The 23,156-nt window shown below is 43.2% G+C and overlaps 1 protein-coding gene across 2 annotated transcripts in view; it reads left to right on the forward strand.

Moving 5' to 3' along the window:
• Positions 1-23,156, forward strand: part of PAWR (pro-apoptotic WT1 regulator) — a 122,502-nt gene that overhangs the window by 63,540 nt on the left and 35,806 nt on the right. The window lies entirely within an intron of this gene.

The following is a 23,156-nucleotide window of genomic DNA, read 5'->3' on the forward strand; positions in this document are numbered from 1 at the left end:
CTGCAGCAGTGATGTTATCGGCCTGTTCATTAGTTTGATGAGTCATTCTCACAAGTTCACCTCTGCCATTGTCAGCATTACAGGCCTGGATTAGAGGACAAAGCAGTCTGGCCTTTTAATTTATGGGTCAGAAGAACAGTGACTACTGCAGTATAAAATCTGCAAACTCTGTGCCACATAGTAAGTAGCTGTTTTGGAGCAGGCATAGGTTATTCCTCTTTTTTTTAATTTCTAATTTCTTCTGGCTCTCGTTTATTGGAAATGTGATACTGCTAATGCTTATAAAAGGTAAAGCTTTCACGCTGTCCCCTTTGCTGCTAATATTGTTACATTTCCCTTTTGAAATTCCTACACTTTGCATGCTCAGTATGAAAAAAAGTATTGATGTTCTTTATGGCTTTTAATTGCCTAATCATGTTTGCTCAGCTATTTCTTTAGTCAGCAATGCTTGGAAATGCTGTGATCTGCTCTTTTGGAGATGAAAATGTCAGCAGACATAATGAAATCTAATTCCCTTACTTCTCCATTCCCTGTGTGAAGTGTAAAAACAGTCAGAAGATGTTAGAACTGTGAGATCAAAGCCTAGTAAATACAGGGAAAATAAAACTCCTCTGCTAGTGTGAAAGAGTTTCCTAACTAGAATGTGCTTAGTACCCCATTGTAAATAAAGCAGCATTAGTTGCCTCTTCCATGAGCTGCCATCATAATAAATGGTGGTTTATTTAAGCTAACTCTTGGCACACACACATAAACAAAGCTTGATTGTGTGTCACCTAGTGATAAAATACTTTAGTTCAGTCCCTTGCTTCGTTGCCCATAATGAAATGTTACCTTCAAGCCTTAAATCTGAAACTGGATACCACAAATAATTGTGAACAATCCAGCCCCCTCTCCCCCAACCATTCAGAATAACTAATGCTTTATTCCAGTTCACTGCAGCGCAGGCATCAGCATAGCCAGAGTTAGCAAGTTTTCCTTGTATCAGTTGAAAAGCATCTCGTTAAGCTTGAAGGGATCCATTTACTTTGAATGCAGTTTACAGACAAGTCTCAGAAATGCGAGTCGCTGTTTGCGAACTGCTTCCAGGAATGTGAATGTTAACCGTCCCTGTGTGTTTTGAGGTTTTTTTTTTTTTCATGTTATATACAGGGACGCAAGGGGCTCACCCAATCTAAATGTGGCCGTTCACTGGCAGGTGGCCACCAGATTCAACCATCAGCTAAATCCCAGATTGATTGAATAGCTGAAATTTTTAATATTTTTAATTAGCATCTGTGCATTCAGTGTTTAGTCAAATGTAAATTTGGCCGCCATCTTGATCAGGTAAACAAGCAGCAGCCGGGGAGGAATGGGGGCGGGCGGTATGTTACTACTTGGGAAACCGCTGCCTGATGCAATTCATTCAGGCGGTGTCATGAAAGGTCCACCCCTGTCTGTAGGAGTAAAATGTGGAAAACCGTATAAATCTCTGATGACCGATCAAGAAGGATGAGCATGGAATAATAGCCTTTGGATTTAGCTGCAAGAAGATCTTTGGCCACTTTAGTAAGAGCTGTTTGTGTGGAGTGGTTTGCGCGAAAGTCAAACTGGAATTGATCAAACAGGGAGTTAGCAGATAAATAATGGCTTAGTTCAGCAAGTACCGTATATGGCGTTCAAGTCATTTGGATTCAAATGGGAGAAGTGACACAGGGCGGTAGTAGCTGAGTTTAATGGAATCTAGAGATGGTTTTTTTTAAAGTGGTCGAACACCCAGCATTTCAACTTTGCTTTAAAAGATTGCTTACAGCTTAGAAACTATTATGCCAGATTTTTTTTTAAGCAGAAATTCACTGAATGGATTAAACATGACATTTTAGTGCTGCATTTAGCTAGAAATCCTCCTCCGTGCTTGCTTGTTTAGTTACAAATGTATCTATCTACAATGTAACAAACAAACACTGCTCTGAGAGAACAAAGAGGGCTTCCCCGGCAGGCTTTTCAAAGGTCTATTTGTATTCCAAATAAAGATACATTTTGTAACTAAAGATAAGAACGGATGCGGATTCCTAGTTAAATCCAACACTAAATAAAATGTCATGTTTAACCCATTCAGTGAATTTCTGCTTAAAAAAAATCTGGCATAATAGTTTGTAAGCTGTAAGCAATCTTTTAAAGCAAAGTTGTAATGCTGGGTGTTAAACCGCTTTAAGTAGTGGTGTCACAACAGCCTTTTTGAGCGAGGATGGAAAGATGCCAGTGGAGAGGGATAGGTTTAATAGCGATGTTAGTAGTATGCAGATAGCTATGGAATGAGATGTGAAGGAACAGGATCCAAAGAACAGGTGGTAAGATGAGATTTGGAGAGTAGAGAGGAGAGAGAATGTTCTTAAAGTAATTGCCTAACTTTTCTTATATAAATGTATCCATGGCAAGTCATGGACATGAAACAAAAATGGTGCTCAGAATTTACTTGGTGTGGGATTGTTCCAGACTATATAATATAAACGCTACAGCCAAAGGATAAGAATGACAGCTGGACAGCTAGTAAATATTTCAAAAGGAGATCCAGAGATCAGCAGTGGCAACCTACATGCTTCCATCAAATAGTCTCAGCAATTTATGTGGTTAGTGCAGCCTGTACTGGATGGACATGATCCCATTTAGAGCTTTTGTTTCCTCTCATTCCAGGGAATTTTATCTCCATGTATGGAAGAATGTGAATCAGGAACTGGTAATGTTCTGATCGAGCTTGTGAAAACATTCCTCCTTAGCCTCAGTTGCTCACTCAGCCTCCTCTGTTACACACACCATCATTATGGCTTTTTAAGCTTCTGCAGAATTAAAAACACATTTTCCCACAAAGGTATGTTGCGTTAGTAGCTGCTGGACTTTGCAGTTTTCCTGTATATAGTACAGATGTATGGATTATTTGTAAAAGGCATAGCTTATACTTATTCCACCTTTTTTCTTTATGTAGAATTAAATAGATTAGAATTGTCTTCAAAGAGATTTCCCAGAAGCCTGGCAATCGTTTATCCTGCTTCATACATCTGTTTTAAACAAGTAATGTGTTTGGCAAGCAGCAGCTTAGGCTTAATCATTTTTCAATGCATCTTCTACCCGTGTTAATTTATCTCTCACACTCAAGTATTAATACCATAATGAAACAGAATTTTATCAAGTTCAACACTGCTCATATAGTAAAGGAGAGGCAATCAGATGTGCAGGACTGATCCAACCACCGTTAGAATAAAGAGTCTGCAGAGTTCTCTGGAGATAACTGTAAAGCTACCTAAATGCTCACCTAACGATGGATCGGGGAACCTCACAGCGACGCCTCCCAATGACCGAGGTTCCACGATGCATCGTCCTACCTGCGGGAGCATGCAACGGTACACAACTGGTGTGAACGAGAGGTCACGCGATCATGGTAGCTTGGATGCAAGTCTTTGGGGATCTTAAAGATCCAATCTGTGGTGACTTTTATCGCTGCATTTCACTAAATGTTGTTTTTGTGGTCACGCGCCTGTATCCATGTTGCGAGATCGCAGAAATGATCGCTGGTCGCTCAAAAAAGCCCTGAACGTCAGAAAATTCGTTGTAAAAATCACGTAGTGGGTACGGGCCTTAAGTTTGTATTGTTGGCTTGGCCAGACATACAGTTGTGTTCAAAATTATTCAACCCCCACTGAAATTGAGTGTTTTGGCCAGTTTGACATTGATTTTGATCATTTCAGTCATCTTGTTTACAATTAAATCAAAGAGGCACTTGTAAGTCAGACAAATATAACATAACATTTATAATGACATAACCACAAATGTCTTTTCTGTGCTCACATCATTATCAGTTTTATTCAACCCCAAAGTGGCATTCATTCTTAGTACAACATCCTTTTCCAGTTATAACAGCTTTTAAACATGAACCATAGCTTGACACAAGTGTCTTTCAGCGATCAACGGGTATATTAGCCATGGGCAAAAGCCTCCAGTTCAGTCACATTCTTAGGCTTGCACGCTGCAACTGCTTTCTTTAAGTCCCACCAGAGATTCTCAATCGGATTTAAGTCTGGTGACTGCGATGGCCACTCCAAAATGTTCCAGCCTTTAATCTGCAACTATGCTCTAGTGGACTTGGAGGTATGCTTGGTATCATTGTCCTGTTGAAAGGTCCAAGGTCTCCCAAGCCTCAGGTTTGTGATGGACTGCTTCACATTTTCATCCAATATCATGGTACCGAAGAGAATTCATGGTACCTTGCACACGCTGAAGCTTCCCTGTACCTGCAGAAGCAAAACAGCCCCAAAGCGTGATTGACCCCCTGCCATGCTTCACAGTAGGCAAGGTGTTCTTTTTTTCATAGGCCTTGTTCTTCCTCCTCTAAACATAGCTTTGATCCATGGGCCCAAACAGTTGTAATTTTGTTTCATCAGTCCACAGAACACTATCCCAAAACGTTTGTGGTTTGTCCACATGACTTTTGGCATACTGCAGTCGACTCTTCTTATTCTTTGGAGACAGCAAGGGGTTGCGCCCAGGAGTTATGGCATGGAGGCCTTCATTATGCAGTGTGCGCCTTATTTTCTGAAACTTCAGTACTCGCATCTGACAAATCTTTTTTCAGTTCCTCAGCAGTCACACAGGGACCTTTCTCCACTTTGCGCTTCAGGTAGCGCACAGCAGTCGAAGTCAGCATCTTCTTTCTGCCACAACCAGGTAGCTTATTAACAGTGCCCTTTGCCTTGAATTTGCGAATGATGCTTCCTATGGTGTCTCTTGGTATGTTTAACATCTTTGTTATCATCTTTGTTGTTGATCTTCTTATAGCCATTGCCCTTCCTGTGAAGAGAAATAACCTCTTCTCTTGTCTTCCTGGACCATTCTCTTGACTTCACCATGTTTGTAAACACACCAGTAAATGTCTAGAAGGAGCTAAGTATCACAGTCATTTTAAATCTGTCTAATTGGTGCTTATTATGCTTGATTGCTGCTCGTTAACATCCACAGGTGTTTTCAATACCTGATTGAAAACACTTGAATGAGCCTCTGTTCTTAACGAACAAGCGACACCCGCGCTTGTAGATAAATACTTCCTCTACTTACATAACCGATGTATTGTGCTATTCACATAATGATTCCTGTGAATTTTACAAAGGAAAAGCAGAAAATCCTATTCTAGGCAGTGGCCATCTTGCCAAGCTAATGCTGACATCATATCCTCCCTGACTCTTGTTTTCTCCCTCCTTTCTCTTGCTCATTGTGTATTCATTAGCTGCCCTCCTCCCAGGGTCTTTTTTTTTTTTTTTTTTTTATTTACACATCCAATCACTGAGTCATCTCAGCCTTGCTTGTAAACACAAGTGATCAGCTAGGCAAGGAAATAAATGGAAGAGGAGGAATATATTATAGATAAAAAACTCCCAGCATTCAACTTTTTGGCACTAGGGCCAGTGCTCCTATAGTATGTAATAACTCCAAACCATAACAGCAGAAAAAAGTTTTGAATGCAGGATTAGCATCTTTATCACTTAATACACTCAGACCAGTTGCTGTTGAAATTTGATTTTTATGGTGACAATACAGTTTTAAGAGTGGTAGTCTTTAAGGGGTTGAATAATTGTGTCAATGAAGAAATCACAAAAAAACCCCATCTAATAATGTATTAGAAAAACAATTGATGTCATTTTAGTTGCATTTGGTTCTTTAAAAAGTCCTAGTAAGATTTCATTCTGAACACAATTACAAAAGTACATTAAATTCCCTAAAACCCTTTACAGCGTTGGGGGTTGAATAATTTTAAACACAACCGTACATGTTCTTTGTCAGTGGATTCTGAATCAGTAAGGTAAAAGCCTAAAGAGTAACTGTACTTTACATCTACTTTATGGAATTGCTTCTTGATGTATTAAAATGGAATGCTAAAGTGTTATTTACTGTTTTTATGAAGAAATTGCAAAACAAGTTTAAATAATTTTATCTTTTTAATTTAGAAACCTTGATTGTAGGACCTTGATTGTTGGATTTCCTTGTTAACTACTTCCCGACCGCCGTATAGACAAATGGCGGCCGGGAAGCAGACGCCGCAAGGACCGCCGTATTGACAAAATGCGGCGGTCCTTGTTTGGGCATGGGCGGAGCGATCGCGTCATCCGTGACGCGATCCTCCGCCTCCGCCTGTCGCCGCTCACTCGCCGCAACATCCCGCCGGCCATACGGAAGCGCCGGCGGGATGTTAACCCGACGATCGCCGCACACAAAGTGTATAATACACTTTGTAATGTTTACAAAGTGTATTATACAGGCTGCCTCCTGCCCTGGTGGTCCCAGTGTCCGAGGGACCACCAGGGCAGGCTGCAGCCACCCTAGTCTGCACCAAGCACACTGATTTTCTCCCCCCCCCGCCCCAGATCGCCCACAGCACCCATCAGACCCCCCCCCTGCCCACCCCCCAGACCCCTGTTTGCACCCAATCACCCCCCTAATCACCCATCAATCACTCCCTGTCACTATCTGTCAATGCTATTTTTTTTTTAATACCCCCCCCCCCTGCCCCCTGCTCCCTCCTGATCACCCCCCAACCCCCCAGATTCTCCCCAGACCCCCCCCAGACCCCCCCCCCCCAATGTACTGTATGCATCTATCCCCCCTGATCACCTGTCAATCACCTGTCAATCACCTGTCAATCACCCGTCAATCACCCGTCAATCACCCATCAATCACCCCCTGTCACTGCCACCCATCAATCAGCCCCTAACCTGCCCCTTGCGGGCAATCTGATCACCCCCCCACACCAATAGATCGCCCGCAGATCCGACATCAGATCACCTCCCAAATCCATTGTTTACATCTATTCTCTCCTCTAAACACCCACTAATTACCCATCAATCACCCATCAATCACCCCCTATCACCACCTGTCACTTTTACCTATCAGATCAGACCCTAATCTGCCCCTTGCGGGCACCCAATCACCCGCCCACACGCTCAGATTGCCCTCAGACCCCCCCTTATCAATTCACCAGTGCATTCATTACATCTGTTCTTCCCTGTAATAACCCACTGATCACCTGTCAATCACCTGCCAATCACCTATCACCCATCAATCACCCCCTGTCACCCCCTGTCACTGCCACCCATCAATCAGCCCCTAACCTGCCCCTTGCGGGCAATCTGATCACCCACCCACACCATTAGATCGCCCGCAAACCCGCCGTCAGATTACCTCCCAAATGTATTGTTTACATCTGTTATCTTCTCTAAACACCCACTAATTACCCATCAATCACCCCCTATCACTGTTACCTATCAGATCAGACCCTAATCTGCCCCTTGCGGGCACCCAATCACCCGCCTACACGCTCAGATTACCCTCAGACCCCCCCTTATCAATTCGCCAGGGCATTATTTACATCTATCCTTCCCTGTAATAACCCACTGATCACCTGTCAATCACCTGCCAATCACCTATCACCCATCAATCACCCCCTGTCACCCCCTGTCACTGCCACCCAACAATCAGCCCCTAACCTGCCCCTTGCGGGCAATCTGATTACCCACCCACACCAATCGATCGCCCGCAGATGCGACATCAGATCACCACCCAAGCGCAGCGTTTACTCTCCTCTAAACACCCACTAATTACCCATCAATCACCCATAAATCACCCCCTATCACCACCTGTCACTGTTACCCATCAGATCAGACCCTAATCTGCCCCTTGCGGGCACCCAATCACCCGCCTACTCGCTCAGATTACCCTCAGACCCCCCCTTATCAATTCGCCAGTGCAATATTTACATCTGTTCTCCCCTGTAATAACCCACTGATTACCTGTCAATCACCTATCAATCACCCATCAATCACCCCCTGTCACTGCCACCCATCAATCACCCCCTGTCACTGCCACCCATCAATCACCCCCTGTCACTGCCACCCATAAATCAGCCCCTAACCTGCCCCTTGCGGGCAATCTGATCACCCACCCACACCAATAGATCGCTCGCAGATCCGACGTCCGATCACCTCCCAAGTGCAGTGTTTACATCTGTTCTCTACCCTAAACACCCACTAATTACCCATCAATCACCCCCTGTCACTGCTACCTATCAGATTAGACCCCTATCTGCCCCTAGGGCACTCAATCACCCGCCCACACCCTCAGAATGCCCTCAGACCCCAGCCCTGATCACCTCGCCAGTGCATTGCTTGCATCTATTCCCCCCTCTAATCACACCTTGAGACACCCATCAATCACCTCCTGTCACCCCCTAGCACACCTACCCATCAGATCAGGCCCTAATTTGCCCCGTGTGGGCTCCTGATCACTCGGCCAAACCCTCAGATCCCCCTCAGACCCCCTTCCGATCACCTCCCCAGTGCATTGATTGCATCTATTTTCCCCTCTAACCACCCCCTGAGACACCCATCAATCACCTCCTGTCACCCCCCTAGCACTCCTATCCATCAGATCAGGCCCAATACAACCTGTCATCTAAAAGGCCACCCTGCTTATGACCGGTTCCACAAAATTCGCCCCCTCATAGACCACCTGTCATCAAAATTTGCAGATGCTTATACCCCTGAACAGTCATTTTGAGACATTTGGTTTCCAGACTACTCACGGTTTTGGGCCCGTAAAATGCCAGGGCGGTATAGGAACCCCACAAGTGACCCCATTTTAGAAAAAAAGACACCCCAAGGTATTCTGTTAGGTGTATGACGAGTTCATAGAAGATTTTATTTTTTGTCAAAAGTTAGCGGAAATTGATTTTTATTGTTTTTTTTCCACAAAGTGTCACTTTCCGCTAACTTTTGACAAAAAATAAAATCTTCTATGAACTCACCATACTCCTAACAGAATACCTTGGGGTGTCTTCTTTCTAAAATGGGGTCACTTGTGGGGTTCCTATACTGCCCTGGCATTTTAGGGGCCCTAAACCGCGAGGAGTAGTCTAGAAAACAAATGCCTCAAAATGACCTGTGAATAGGACGTTGGGCCCCTTAGCGCACCTAGGCTGCAAAAAAGTGTCACACATGTGGTACCGCCGTACTCAGGAAAAGTAGTATAATGTGTTTTGGGGTGTATTTTTACACATACCCATGCTGGGTGGGAGAAATTTCTATGTAAATGGACAATTGTGTGTAAAAAAATCTAACAATTGTCATTTACAGAGATATTTCTCCCACTTAGCATGGGTATGTGTAAAAATACACCCCAAAACGCATTATACTACTTCTCCTGAGTACGGCGGTACCACATGTGTGGCACTTTTTTACACCCTAAGTACGCTAAGGGGCCCAAAGTCCAATGAGTACCTTTAGGATTTCACAGGTCATTTTGCGACATTTGGTTTCAAGACTACTCCTCACGGTTTAGGGCCCCTAAAATGCCAGGGCAGTATAGGAACCCCACAAATGACCCCATTCTAGAAAGAAGACACCCCAAGGTATTCCGTACGGAGTATGGTGAGTTCATAGAAGATTTTATTTTTTGTCACAAGTTAGCGGAAAAAGACACTTTGTGAAAAAAAACTATTAAAATCAATTTCCGCTAACTTGTGACAAAAAAATAAAAACTTCAATGAACTCACCATACTCCTAACGGAATACCTTGGGGTGTCTTCTTTCTAAAATGGGGTCATTAGTGGGGTTCCTATACTGCCCTGGCATTTTAGGGGCCCTAAACCGCGAGGAGTAGTCTTGAAACAAAAATGACCTGTGAAATCCTAAAGGTACTCATTGGACTTTGGGCCCCTTAGTGCAGTTAGGGTGCAAAAAAGTGCCACACATGTGGTATCGCCGTACTCGGGAGAAGTAGTATAATGTGTTTTGGGGTGTATTTTTACACATACCCATGCTGGGTGGGAGAAATACCTCTGTAAATGACAATCTTTTGATTTTTTTACACACAATTGTCCATTTACAGAGGTATTTCTCCCACCCAGCATGGGTATGTGTAAAAATACACCCCAAAACACATTGTACTACTTCTCCCGAGTATGGCGATACCACATGTGTGGCACTTTTTTGCACCCTAACTGCGCTAAAGGGCCCAAAGTCCAATGAGTACCTTTAGGATTTTACAGGTCATTTTGAGAAATTTCGTTTCAAGACTACTCCTCACGGTTTAGGGCCCCTAAAATGCCAGAGCAGTATAGGAACCCCACAAATGACCCCATTTTAGAAAGAAGACACCCCAAGGTATTCCGTTAGTAGTATGGCGAGTTCATAGAAGATTTTATTTTTTGTCACAAGTTAGCGGAAATTGATTTTAATTGTGTTTTTTCACAAAGTGTCATTTTCCGCTAACTTTTGACAAAAAATAAAATCTTCTATGAACTCACCATACTCCTAACGGAATACCTTGGGGTGTCTTCTTTCTAAAATAGGGTCATTTGTGGGGTTCCTATACTGCCCTGGCATTTTAGGGGCCCTAAACCGTGAGGAGTAGTCTTGAAACAAAATTTCTCAAAATGACCTGTGAAATCCTAAAGGTACTCATTGAACTTTGGACCCTTTAGCGCAGTTAGGGTGCAAAAAAGTGCCACACATGTGGTATCGCCGTACTCAGGAGAAGTAGTATAATGTGTTTTGTGGTGTATTTTTACACATACCCATGCTGAGTGGGAGAAAGATCTCTGTAAATGGACAATTGTGTGTAAAAAAAATTAACAAATTGTCATTTACAGAGATATATTTCTCCCACCCAGCATGGGTATGTGTAAAAATACACCCCAAAACACATTATACTACTTCTCCTGAGTACGGCAATACCACATGTGTGGCACTTTTTTGCAGCCTAACTGCGCTAAGGGGTCCAAAGTCCAATGAGCACCTTTAGGCTTTACAGGGGTGCTTACAATTTAGCACCCCCCAAAATGTCAGGACAGTAAACACACCCCACAAATGACCCATTTTGGAAAGTAGACCCTTCAAGGTATTCAGAGAGGGGCATTGTGAGTCCGTGGCAGATTTCATTTTTTTTTGTCGCAAGTTAGAAGAAATGGAAACTTTTTTTTTTTTTTTTTTTTCTCACAAAGTGTCATTTTCCGCTTACTTGTGACAAAAAATAATATCTTCTATGAACTCACTATGCCTCTCAGTGAATACTTTGGGATGTCTTCTTTCCAAAATGGGGTCATTTGGGGGGTATTTATACTATCCTGGAATTCTAGCCCCTCATGAAACATGACAGGGGGTCAGAAAAGTCAGAGATGCTTGAAAATGGGAAAATTCACTTTTTGCACCATAGTTTGTAAACGCTATAACTTTTACCCAAACCAATAAATATACACTGAATGGTTTTTTTTTTTATCAAAAACATGTTTGTCCACATTTTTCGCGCTGCATGTATACAGAAATTTTACTTTATTTGAAAAATGTCAGCACAGAAAGTTAAAAAAATCATTTTTTTGCCAAAATTCATGTCTTTTTTGATGAATATAATAAAAAGTAAAAATCGCAGGAGCAATCAAATAGCATCAAAAGAAAGCTTTATTAGTGACAAGAAAAGGAGCCAAAATTCATTTACGTGGTAGGTTGTATGAGCGAGCAATAAACCGTGAAAGCTGCAGTGGTCTGAATGGAAAAAAAGTGGCCGGTCCTTAAGGGGTAGAAAGCCCTAGGTCCTCAAGTGGTTAAACACTGGTTTTGAGCAATGAGGACTGAACTAAAGCAGATCTAGTGTTGACTTTACTTATTGGCTACTCTCCCTCTTGTGCCTAGAGGTTTAATATTTTTCCTAGATAACTAATGTTTTTACATGTTTCGAACAAAGAACAGTCTTATCAGTACTACTACAGTGACATTATTGCTCTTGTCTAAAAATAGAAAACATTACATTACTGTACATAAACCTCACACTAATTCTACTTTGCTAGCTTAACATTGCAATTACAGTAACTGTTCAGCCACTAGTCATGAAATTATTTAAATTATCCTGAACTGATAGCTTTACCACCCTTAATTACAGTGAATTCAGTCATGACTCTTTTAGGATGGGAATTAGAAATTTGTAATCTGAAACATCTAACTAAGCAAATTCGTTCCCCATCATACTAGTAGTAGTGTCATCTTTAAAATACATTCAGGGGAAAACCTGCATTGTTAAGTTGTTTAACTAGTTTAGGTTAGGTGAGGCAAGATTGCTAGCCATGGTGCCATCAAATGAGGCCATTTTACCTTTACTTTTTTTTTTGTTTTTGAGCATGTAAGCAAACCTTAGGTGTTTGTAGTGTAGATGAGTAGGTAGACCTTTACTTCATCAGTATGCTGCATTTGTTTCCAAAAAGTTGGTTGTTTTGATAGGTTCTGTGTTACTCTAGATGCTTGCTCTTGGCAGGGCTTTCCTCCTTATGACTCCTGTATACATATCTTATTTGTGTCAGCCAAACCTTCTAACTGCTTCTTTTCAAATGTATGAGGGTTTTTTTGTTGTTTTTTTTTGGTCAGTGTTTATGGAGCTTCCTCTGAAAGTTTATCTGCTTTCCATATCATACCTTGACATCCATGGTTTTTACTGATTCTTGTTGACATGAGATGGGAAATTGCAAGCTGAATGCATTTTGGAATGTTTTTTTATAGCCTCCAACTACAGCTGTTAATATTCTAGTCCTTGGCTTTATTTTCAGATCTTCTCTGTTTCTGGGTGTAGAATGTACTCTATCTTATGTTACTTACTAATGACCAACCTCTGGATCTTTATAAAAAGGGTAGGTTAATTTATAAATGAATAAGTATACAAATTATGGCATATGAAATAAGTGCTAGCTAAGAGGAAGAAAAAAAGGGGGCATTCTATCTACTCTAAAATCTCATCAATCACATACATACATCTGCTCGGACCCTTCTACCTACACATATAATCTTAGTAAGAGAATCCATTGTACTGTTCTCTGGATAAATCATGTGAAAAAACTACTCTATGGCAGCAGTTTGGGGTTGATGTTTAGCTCAAGAGTTCATCTGCCAAACAGGATAGCCATTGTTGCTTTAACAGTTACCTATGATATGTCCAAACCTAGCTGGGATCAACTCGATCACTAGTAGATATCAGAGTTTGAGGGCTCATTTCTTGTTCTGTTTACCCATTCACATGCATATACAGTGAGGCATTGAAAAGCATTTACAACACACAGCTGTTCAGGTTTGCTTATCCATGAAGGCACATCTGAAATAATGCAGTTTATACAGATATGGAATGTTATAAACTCCAACACTAGGCCTCTTTCACACCATCTGCCAAATGCATCTGCTCTGCACTTGCTGTTCCAAGCAACAGCAAGCACCCAGCCAGTGCACAGGAGCAGCTGACAGGCTGTGGATTCACAGACTTAGCCTACCTTGCGAAAGAGGCCATAGTAGTTCCCAGTGGTGGGTGACAGCCCAAAGTTTAGAGTGTCACAGAATTTTAATGCAGCTGTTGTCAGCTCATCATGACAAGACCTACTGAGGTAGTAGGATTCTGTGACCTTAAAGGGAACCCAAGGTGAGAGGGTGCCATATTTATTTCCTTGTAAACAATGCTAGTTGTCCGGCAGCCCTGTTAATCTTCTGTTATAAGTAGTGTCTGAGTCAAAACCCTGAAACAAGCTTTTGGCTAATCCAATAAAACCTGAGTCAGAGTAGCTGATCTGCTGCATGTTTGATAAGAGACACAGGATCAGGAGGACTGCTAGGCAACTGGTATTGTTTAAAAGGGAAATAAATATGGCAGCCTCCATATCCCTTTTACCTCAGGTTCACTTTAAAAAATAGTATTTTTATAACTCGCACCAGTCATCATTAACTGCTACAGGCAGTGATTGTGACTATTTTCTTAATGATTGAATTGAGGTTTGAAGAAAAAATGTATGAATGCACCATTTTAGATCACAGTGCAAGCTGATTTTGACATTCCTTGGCTACGATACCTTTGTGTGAGATTCTGTGGACTGTCCAGAAACAAAAGCAGAAGATATTCAAATTCCTGGACCAGTCTTTCACTATAAATGCCGTTTGTTCTTATTTTATAAGCAGTGTAGTCAAATTGTCATGCAACCATGCACCAGTGAAATTCCTCATTTCATGTTCATTTAGAACCCACTTAAAAGTGCTATGTAAAATATCCTCCTTGGTCAGATAAGCATTGGTAACAAAGCACAAAGCTTTAACCTTATATGGATACTGCCTAACCACCAGATCTGAGAAACATTTTCTCTCAATAAATATTCAAGGAATGCTTTCTCACTTCCTAAAATCCTCTGTATAATACTAGCACATGCTTTGCATTTCAACATTTGTATAACAATCCTGGTACATTTGCTAGCCTCTCATCTCACTTTACATTTACTCTACTTTTATTACATCTCATGTCATTACAGCAACTTGCATGTGTCTTCCCAGCCTACACAGCATATATTTGTAATGTTATAGTCTGTCTTTATATACAGTACAGTCTCTGGATCCCTTACTAGCAAATGTATCTGCTGTTTACATAGGTCAGAGGCAGCAACTCTCTGTGACAAATGGTCTATCAAGTTAATATTTTATCTGAGGTATGGTTTGCCAAATGACTTGGTGGTTCTTGTTCTACCTGTGTGGGATTTTATGCATATTGGCTTTGGTTAGAATTGCTTTCATACTCTGTATATAGAAGTACTTTGAGGAAGTCAAAGTGAAATTCAGCTGGTTATTTTTTTATTTAAAGGGAACCTGAACTGAGTAAAATTATTTAAAATAAACACATGATGTAGCTGCAAATGAATATTACATACTTTCCTCACCATCCATTCCTCTCAGAAGCTCATAATTTTCTTCTTACAGTGATCCCTTCCAGTTCTGACAAGATTTTGTCAGAACTGAAATATATCAGCAGCTGTCAGTTACAACTGAATGTGCAAGCTAATGTCCATGTTTCCCTATGGCTCAAGTGGGGGATATAAAAGTTTAACAGTGTGCTGACCAGGAAGCTGTTATGGGGTAACAGCCATTTTCAAAATGGAGGACAGAGAATTTCATCGGTCACAGTGGACAAACAGGACGCAGAAGAGGAGAAAGAGATTAATGAGCAGACTACACGGGAGGTAAGTATGACCTGTGTATGCTTATTTTGACTTTTTGTTTTCAGTACAGGTTCTCTTTAAGTTTCTATTGCTGTCTGTCTTGTACTGGGGAGATTTCCTCTCACTCTCAGTGACCTAACAGGAAGTTAGAGGACGTCTCCACCAGGAAAGGGGAAATTCCATCAATCGACCTATGAGAAATGTATCTCTAAAGGTGCCCATACATCTAGGGATGTATGGGCAGATCGACCATGAGACCGATCTCTGATCGAACCTGATTAGATGGATATCTGTTGCCTGCCCATATACCACAGACCAGTTCCCGATAGATTCCAGCATAAAACCTATCCGGAATTTCCTTAGTGCCTCCTCAGCCTGCCTGGCTGCCCACCTGTCCTACACCTACTACCCCCCCCCCCCCCCTCCACCTGTGCAGTGGGAATTCTCACTGTCTCTCTGGCACTCCCGGCCTCATCCACCATCACCCCCATGTCCGCTGTTACTGTGAGCATCGCCAAGCCCCGCATGTATCACATGGGATCTATGTGGCATCACACACGTGCCATACGGGTGTTGGCACAGGAGACCAGGGAGCACTCCAATGGGACAGGTGAAACTTTACACTGCACACACGTGGTGGGGAGGACAGACATCAGCAGGGGTCCATCATGTATGCCGGTCATTGTGATATTGCACACAGTTACTGCCACGCTTCCGATCGACCACGTCGGACTGAGATTTCCCAGCATGCTTGACCAATACAATCAGCTGATTATGGGGGGAAATCTACTGAATCATCGGTCCAGTATGCTTGTTGCTGCACCAATGTTCATCCTATTAAAATTATCAATTTGGATGGTCAATCGGTCACAAAATTGCTAGATGTATGGGCACCTTAACTCATACCTTTTTTTTCTGACCCAGGACCGGTCGTCATTAACCACCCTGGCGTTCTGATTAAATCGCCAGGGTGGCTGCGGGAGGGTTTTTTTTAAATAAAAAAAAAACTATTTCATGCAGCCAACTGAAAGTTGGCTGCATGAAAGCCCACTAGAGGGCGCTCCGGAGGCGATCTTCCGATCGCCTCCGGCGCCCAGAATAAACAAGGAAGGCCGCAATGAGCGGCCTTCCTTGTTTTGCTTATATCGTCGCCATAGCGACGAGCGGAGTGACGTCATCGACGTCAGCCGACGTCCTGACGTCAGCCGCCTCCGATCCAGCCCTTAGCGCTGGCCGGAACTTTTTGTTCCGGCTACGCTGGGCTCAGGCGGCTAGGGGGGCCCTCTTTCGCCGCTGCTCGCGGCGAATCGCCGCAGAGCGGCGGCGATCAGGCAGCACACGCGGCTGGCAAAGTGCCGGCTGCGTGTGCTGCTTTTTATTTCGTTAAAATCGGCCCAGCAGGGCCTGAGCGGCAGCCGCTGGCGGTGTTGGACGAGCTGAGCTCGTCCAGACCGCTCAGCTGGTTAAAGTGATCCTTAAGTCTATTAAAAAAAATGAGATTTACTCACCTGGGGCTTCCCTCAGCCCCGTGCAGCTGATCGGTGCCCTCGCAGCCCCGCTCCGATGCTCCAGGACACGCCGGCGAACACTTCCGGGTTCATCGTCACCAGCCGACAGGCATGGAAACGCAAGTGATTCTTCGCGTTTCCAGCCATAATATCGCCCCCTATGCGGCCTCCTGCAGCATAGGGGGTGATATTATGGCTGGAAACGATATTATGGCTGGAAACGCGAAGAATCACTCACGTTCCCATGCCTGTCGGCTGGTGACGGCGAACCCGGAAGTGTTCGCCGGCGTGTCCTGAAGCATCGGAGCGTGGCTGCGAGGGCACCGATCAGCTGCAGGGGGCTGAGGGAAGCCCCAGGTGAGTAAATCTCATTTTTTTTTAATAGACTTAAGGTTCACTTTAACAGTCAAAATCTAGCAGAGGTTGTGACCCTACTGTAATATAATGTAGATTCATAAAATGGTACATTATCCAATTATTTTAGAAATAAATAAATTAAAAGAAAACTTTGATTTTAAAATACAATATTAAGATGTTATAGGAAATTAGACATCCCCCTATCTGAAATCATTCTTGGTGTTCTGCACATCAGCTTGCCACCTTGGCACAGCACAATTAACTCACTAGATTCCAGTGCTCAATAACAAGCATTCACTACACACTAGTAAAGGACCTGTGAAGAGGGCAAGAATAAGCAACAATCTGACCAATTGTATGTGATATTATGGAATAAACACTGAACACATTAGTGGTGTGGGTTAGCACAGAATATTTCCATTTCCAGCAGCTCCCATAGAAAACGTTGTATGGACTGGTTCTCTAATTATTCATTACAATCACAAACGAAGGCTCCATCATAGTTGTATAACATACACATGAGTGTGAACTGCAATGGAGACTAGACATGGACTTTAATTCAAAGCCTGCATGCAGCAAGTTGTAAATGATCACATTATTCTAATGCAGTACTGTGAACAGGCCCATAGAATTGTATGGGCAGTGAGTGGACATTCAGAATTATTCTGCAATGCAACTGAGCACTGTGGACTAGGCCTGAAATTGTGAAAGGAACAGGAATCCAATAACATATTGAAACAGGCATAACTGAGTACCTTACTACATGATAGGTTTACAGCACCACGGAATATGTTGGCACTTTATAAATCAATAATAATATGTTTATGATTGAAAGCTTTAGGGCTGGTTAACATGGGAGGTAAGCAGTGTTTTCATCAGCTGACGAAAGCGTTGTTTGAAAGCGATCTACCATTCAAATGAATGGAAGTGGCTTGTAAAAGACTGTAACAGCAGTTGGTGGTGTTGGTGTAAATATCTCTGTAGATTTATTTATTTTATTACTTATTTATTGTATTTATAAAGCGCCAACATATTACGCAACGCTGTACATTCGTTTAGGTTACAGACAATATTTAGGGGTGACATACAGCAATATGACAATACAGGAATACAAGAAAACCAGATCACGCAGCACAGTATGAGCACAAGGTAATGCTTAGTAAGTCACTGTATGGGAGCATAGAGATTAGGCAAGTTGAGTTCACTCAAATGCATAGCATGGGTGCACAGTAATGGAGGTGCATGAACAGGTAGGACACAAAAGGAGGAGGACCCTGCCCAAAGGCTTAAAATCTAGAGGGAGAGGTAGGGACACGAAAGGTAGGGGACCAGTTAAGCTGCGGGTTTAGAGCACTTGTGAGGGGTGGTGGGATAGAGTGAAAAGGTGAGTTTTGAGGGCCTTCTTGAAGATGTTGAAGGAGGGGGCTGCCCTAATGGGTGGAGGTAGGAAGTTCCATAGTGTTGGAGCAGCTCTTGAGAAGTCCTGGAGGTGTGTATGGGATTGGGTGATGCGGGGAGCGGTCAGGCAAAGTTCATTGGAGGAGCGGAATGAGCAGATAGGTGTGTACCTCTGAGTAATATCGGAAATGTAGGTTGGACAGGTTTTGTGAACAGATTTGTAGGTCAGACACGGTATCTTGAATCTGATTCTGGACTGGATAGGAAGACAGTGGAAGGATTCACAAAGGGGAGCCGCCGTGGTGGAGTGATAGGAGGAGTGGATAATTCTGTCTGCCGCATTCATGATGGACTGCAGTGGGGCCATTCGGATCATAGGGAGACCAGACAGAAGGGCATTGCAGTAGTCAAGGTGGGAAATTATGAGGGCATGGATGAGGAGTTTGGTGGCAGATATCAGGAAAGGTCGGATTTTGCAGATGTTACTGAGGTGGAAGTTGCAGGACTTTTGTGAGGTTTTGGATGTGGGAAGTGAAGGAGAATGCAGAGTCCAGGGTGACACCCAGACAGCGGGCTTGAGAGGTAGGGCGAATAGTAGTGTGGTTAACAGTGACCTGCACATCTGGGAGGTTCAGGGATGGCCGGGGTGGGAATCTCATCATCCCGTCTTGTCTTGTCTTGAACGCTATATATAGCGTCCAGTGTCCGTGTCATTCTAGGGGCTCAAAACGTGATGACGAAATACCTGGAACCACTGTTGAACACTTTTCTGCTCAATAGCAGAAAAGTGTGTAGCATTGGCTAAAGAAACTGCCACCAGCGTCCTGTCAGCCGTCCATGCAAACTATCCCTAAAGTGACTTTGTTTCTTTCTGACATTGCTGAGACAAAAAAAGATAGATAAAGCTATCTTCCCTTAAACCTCACTGTTCAACACTAGAAATAGTTATACTGTGTAGAGTTAAAGGACAACTTTAAGGAGAGGATGTAGTGGCTGCCCTATTTATTTCCTCTTAAGCATTACCAGTTACCTGGCTACCTGCTGATTATCCACCTCTAACACTTTTATCCATAGACCCTGAACAAGCATATGCAGATCAAATGTTTCTGACATTGTCAGATCTGACAAGATTAGCTGCATGCTTGTTTCTGGTGTTATTCAGACACCACTGCAGTCAAACAGACCAGGAGGGCTGCCGGGCAACTGGTATTGTTAAGAGGAAATAAATATGGCAGCCTCCACATACCTCTCGCTGCAGTTGTCATTTAAAGGGAATGGCTTTGACAGGGCTGTTGTCTTCTTTTACCATGACTGGGAGTGTTGGGGTAGACAGCAACTGAAGGGCTGACACACTCCCTGCACATGTTCTGTAGCACTTGAGGGAGAAAGAGGTTCAAAGTAATCAGCTGAGAAGGACTGGAGCTTATCACAAAATGGAGCAAGAGGTTTTCTACCTATTTGCAGTTTTTCTTTACCTGGAGATTTGCTGTAAACAATTATTAAAATAAAAAAGCAGAGCGGTATAAAGCCTTGTACACGCCTCCCCTTCTGTAATGGTGCTTCTCAGAAATGTTTTTTTTTGGTGGGTGATTTCTGTCACTCTGCACACAGATGTCACAGTGACTGTTCTGATGTGTGTGAGATCCCTTTCTCTGGCTAATGGCTCCCACTCACTGGGCAGTTATAGCCTAGAATCAGTAAACTTTTCTAAAAAAAAAAAAAATCTTATAGAAGATTTACCTCCTTATCGATGCAATACCCCTTTTAGCAAGCAGCTAACAAAAAGTACTCAAAATAAGGTTTCCTAAATTAGCATCAATTTGAGTATACACTGTCTACCTATTTTTCTGTACTTTTTCAGTTGCCAGTCTCCAGACTGGGGAAGGCGGATGTGGGTTAGGGCTGTGGGGATTAGGTTATAGAGCTACTACTAGATGTAAGTGTTCATATCTACATTCTGGAATCTGATGCCCACCATGCCAGAGAGATGTGTGTTGAAGACATGCAAATTGAATTACTTATTCCAAAGCTATCAGAAATTTTCAGTATGGTAGTAGTATCCAGTGAAATGTGCTTAAAGTCACAGAAATGGAACAGTATACCTTTGAATATGGTCATTCTAAATCCAACCAATATTACCATTTTATTTTTCATTATAACTCGAAATTTTTACACAGATTCCTGCCTGTCATGGCAATGTAATACTAGATGAAGCTCTGAACCTTTTCTCTGCCCTTTTTTCTTCTGTGCCTGTGAGATATGTTCCAAGTTTGTTGGTGCCAAGAGATAAAATATAGCTATCAGTGGGGAAGAAGAGATGCTATCCTGGAGCAATGGAAAGGCTTTTTAGATGCTCACACACAATTTTATGAACTCTTCTGTGGGTGCCTAATGGCAGTTTTAGGGTTACAGAAAACAGCACTTGCCTAGTGAAAGAGATAAGGGAGCAAAGGAGGAAAAACTCTTAAACTGCCCATACACTTTAAAAGACATTTCAGTAACAAATACTTTCTCTTTAGTTCTACAGTTAGGCAGCGTTTCATTATGCAGCACTTCATCATGAGAAGTAGTTTAGATTCTTGGTCAAGTAGTCTTTGCAAAATTAAGTTTGTATGTAAGCTAACAAGTCAGAGATATCACAGTGGGCCTGCAGACACCAGCTGTATAACATTGATCAAGGAGAGGCACTGCCTGCTATTTGATGTATAGTTACAGAAGTGCCTGTCATGCGATGAAGTAAGCCTCTCTCCTCAGATGACACATTTCTGGTTTCCACGAGGGACCAGATATGTGACCTATTTATTTATTTATTGTATTTATAAAGCGCCAACATATTACGCAGCGCTGACCAATAGGAAGAGGACATCTTAATAATGGCTTCCATTCCATAACACAACTGATGAGTATGAGTCATATATACAATTCCTGCTCTTACTTGTGGCTTGACAGAACCAAGAAATTACCCATAATTACTCCCTGGGAACATGGCATACTGTCTAGTAATAAAGTGATTGGACACATTGGAGTAATGAAGCCGATACCTACAATCCTATAGGCACAGGGAATAAATATACATACATAACCATTAGTGCCATGAATTATGGCACATGATAAAAACTAGAGTCAGTGTAGCCACATAAACATCAAATAGAGCCAAGGATAACCACTTATGAATTTCTTGGAACCATTTGGTGTGATATGCTAATAGAAAACTTACATGGAATTGTATTCAAGGAAATACACTTTACTGTCCAATATACAACTTGGTGGAAAAATATTTCTTTTGCCATTTGCATTTTTGATATGGTCTTATAATTAGGCCATTATTCAACATGAATCTGCCCAGTGGAACTGTGGCCATGTTCTCAAGCTTGCGCTTCTGTTTTCTAGTAGACCTAAATCCAGCGACGTATGGGAAAAGCCTTTATTCTTCCTACCGTGGATGGTTTGGCATTGCAAAGTGGTAATTTTCAATGCTGCCTATATATGAGTCTAATGATTCATCCAATTATATGTTCAGCAGTAATTTTTTCAAAGACAATCCAGATCCTTATTTAGTTGTGGACCTACCTCTCTACAATTCACATCCTTTGAGGCCCACACCATTCGCCTCTACCACCCCCTCCCTGCCATTGTTGCGGTCTTATACCGCCCTCCGGGCTCCACCCCACAATTTCTCGATGACCTTGCCTCCTGGCTCCCTCACATCCTCTCCTCTGACCTCCCCACCATCATCCTTGGGGATTTCAATATTCCCATCGATGAAGCCCAGAGCTCTGCTGTGACCCGGCTACTCACCATTGCCAACTCACTTGGACTTGTACAACACGCCAACACCCCCACTCACACTGCAGGTCACACTCTCGACCTTGTATTCACTAAATCCACCACCATTGCAGACCTTGACATTGCACCCTTTCCACCCTCAGACCATCACCTTCTCACCTTCAACCTCCTCACGGAAGGCACCTCCAAATTAGCCACCCACCCACCTGGTCGATGGCAGCGAGACCTACGCAAGCTCAACCCTAGTGTCCTTGCTGACCCCCTCCATGCCCTCTCCCCTACTCTCCCCACCCTAACCTGTCCTAATCTTGCTGCAGCTCAGTATCGCCAAACTCTCTCATCAGCCCTAGAGAAAGCTGCTCCACCAATATTTCGCCACAACCGACCCCCTAACCCCCAGCCCTGGCGCACTACCCATACTCGCATCCTCCAGAGGAAAACACGCGCCACTGAACGGAAATGGAGAAAAACTAGACTTAACCAGGATTTCCTACAGTACAAGACCAACCTGCTGCAGTTCCACACTGCCCTTGCTCATGCGAAGCAGGAATACTTTACCAAGCTCATCGGAGCACAAGCTTCCAACCCCCGGCGTCTTTTTGCCACCTTCAACTCCCTGCTTAAACCCACCCCCCCACCCTCCGTTTCCTCCCTCACTGCCACAGATTTAGCCGCCCACTTCACCAACAAAATTGTCTCCATCCGCCAGGAAATATCCAATCTCCAATCTTCACCTCCCACCCCCTCCCAACCAGCTCCTCCTCCACCCTATCCTCCCCTCACATCCTTCACTCCTACTACCACCGAGGAAGTCAACCACCTACTGCAGACTTCCCATACCACTACTTCCCCCCTTGACCCCTTCCCTTCTGATTTACTCCAGCCTCACTTCACGGAATTGGCCCCAGTCCTCACTACCCTGTTCAACCTCTCCCTATCCACAGGCACCTTCCCCACAGACTTCAAGCAGGCCACTGTACTACCCCTGCTCAAGAAACCCTCACTCGACCCCTCGCTACCCTCCAACTACCGTCCTATCTCCCTCCTCCCCTTTGCCTCAAAACTCCTTGAGCGTCTGGTTCACAAAC

Source organism: Hyperolius riggenbachi, chromosome 3, assembly GCF_040937935.1.
Source record: "Hyperolius riggenbachi isolate aHypRig1 chromosome 3, aHypRig1.pri, whole genome shotgun sequence".
In the NCBI taxonomy this organism is placed as follows: domain Eukaryota; kingdom Metazoa; phylum Chordata; class Amphibia; order Anura; family Hyperoliidae; genus Hyperolius; species Hyperolius riggenbachi.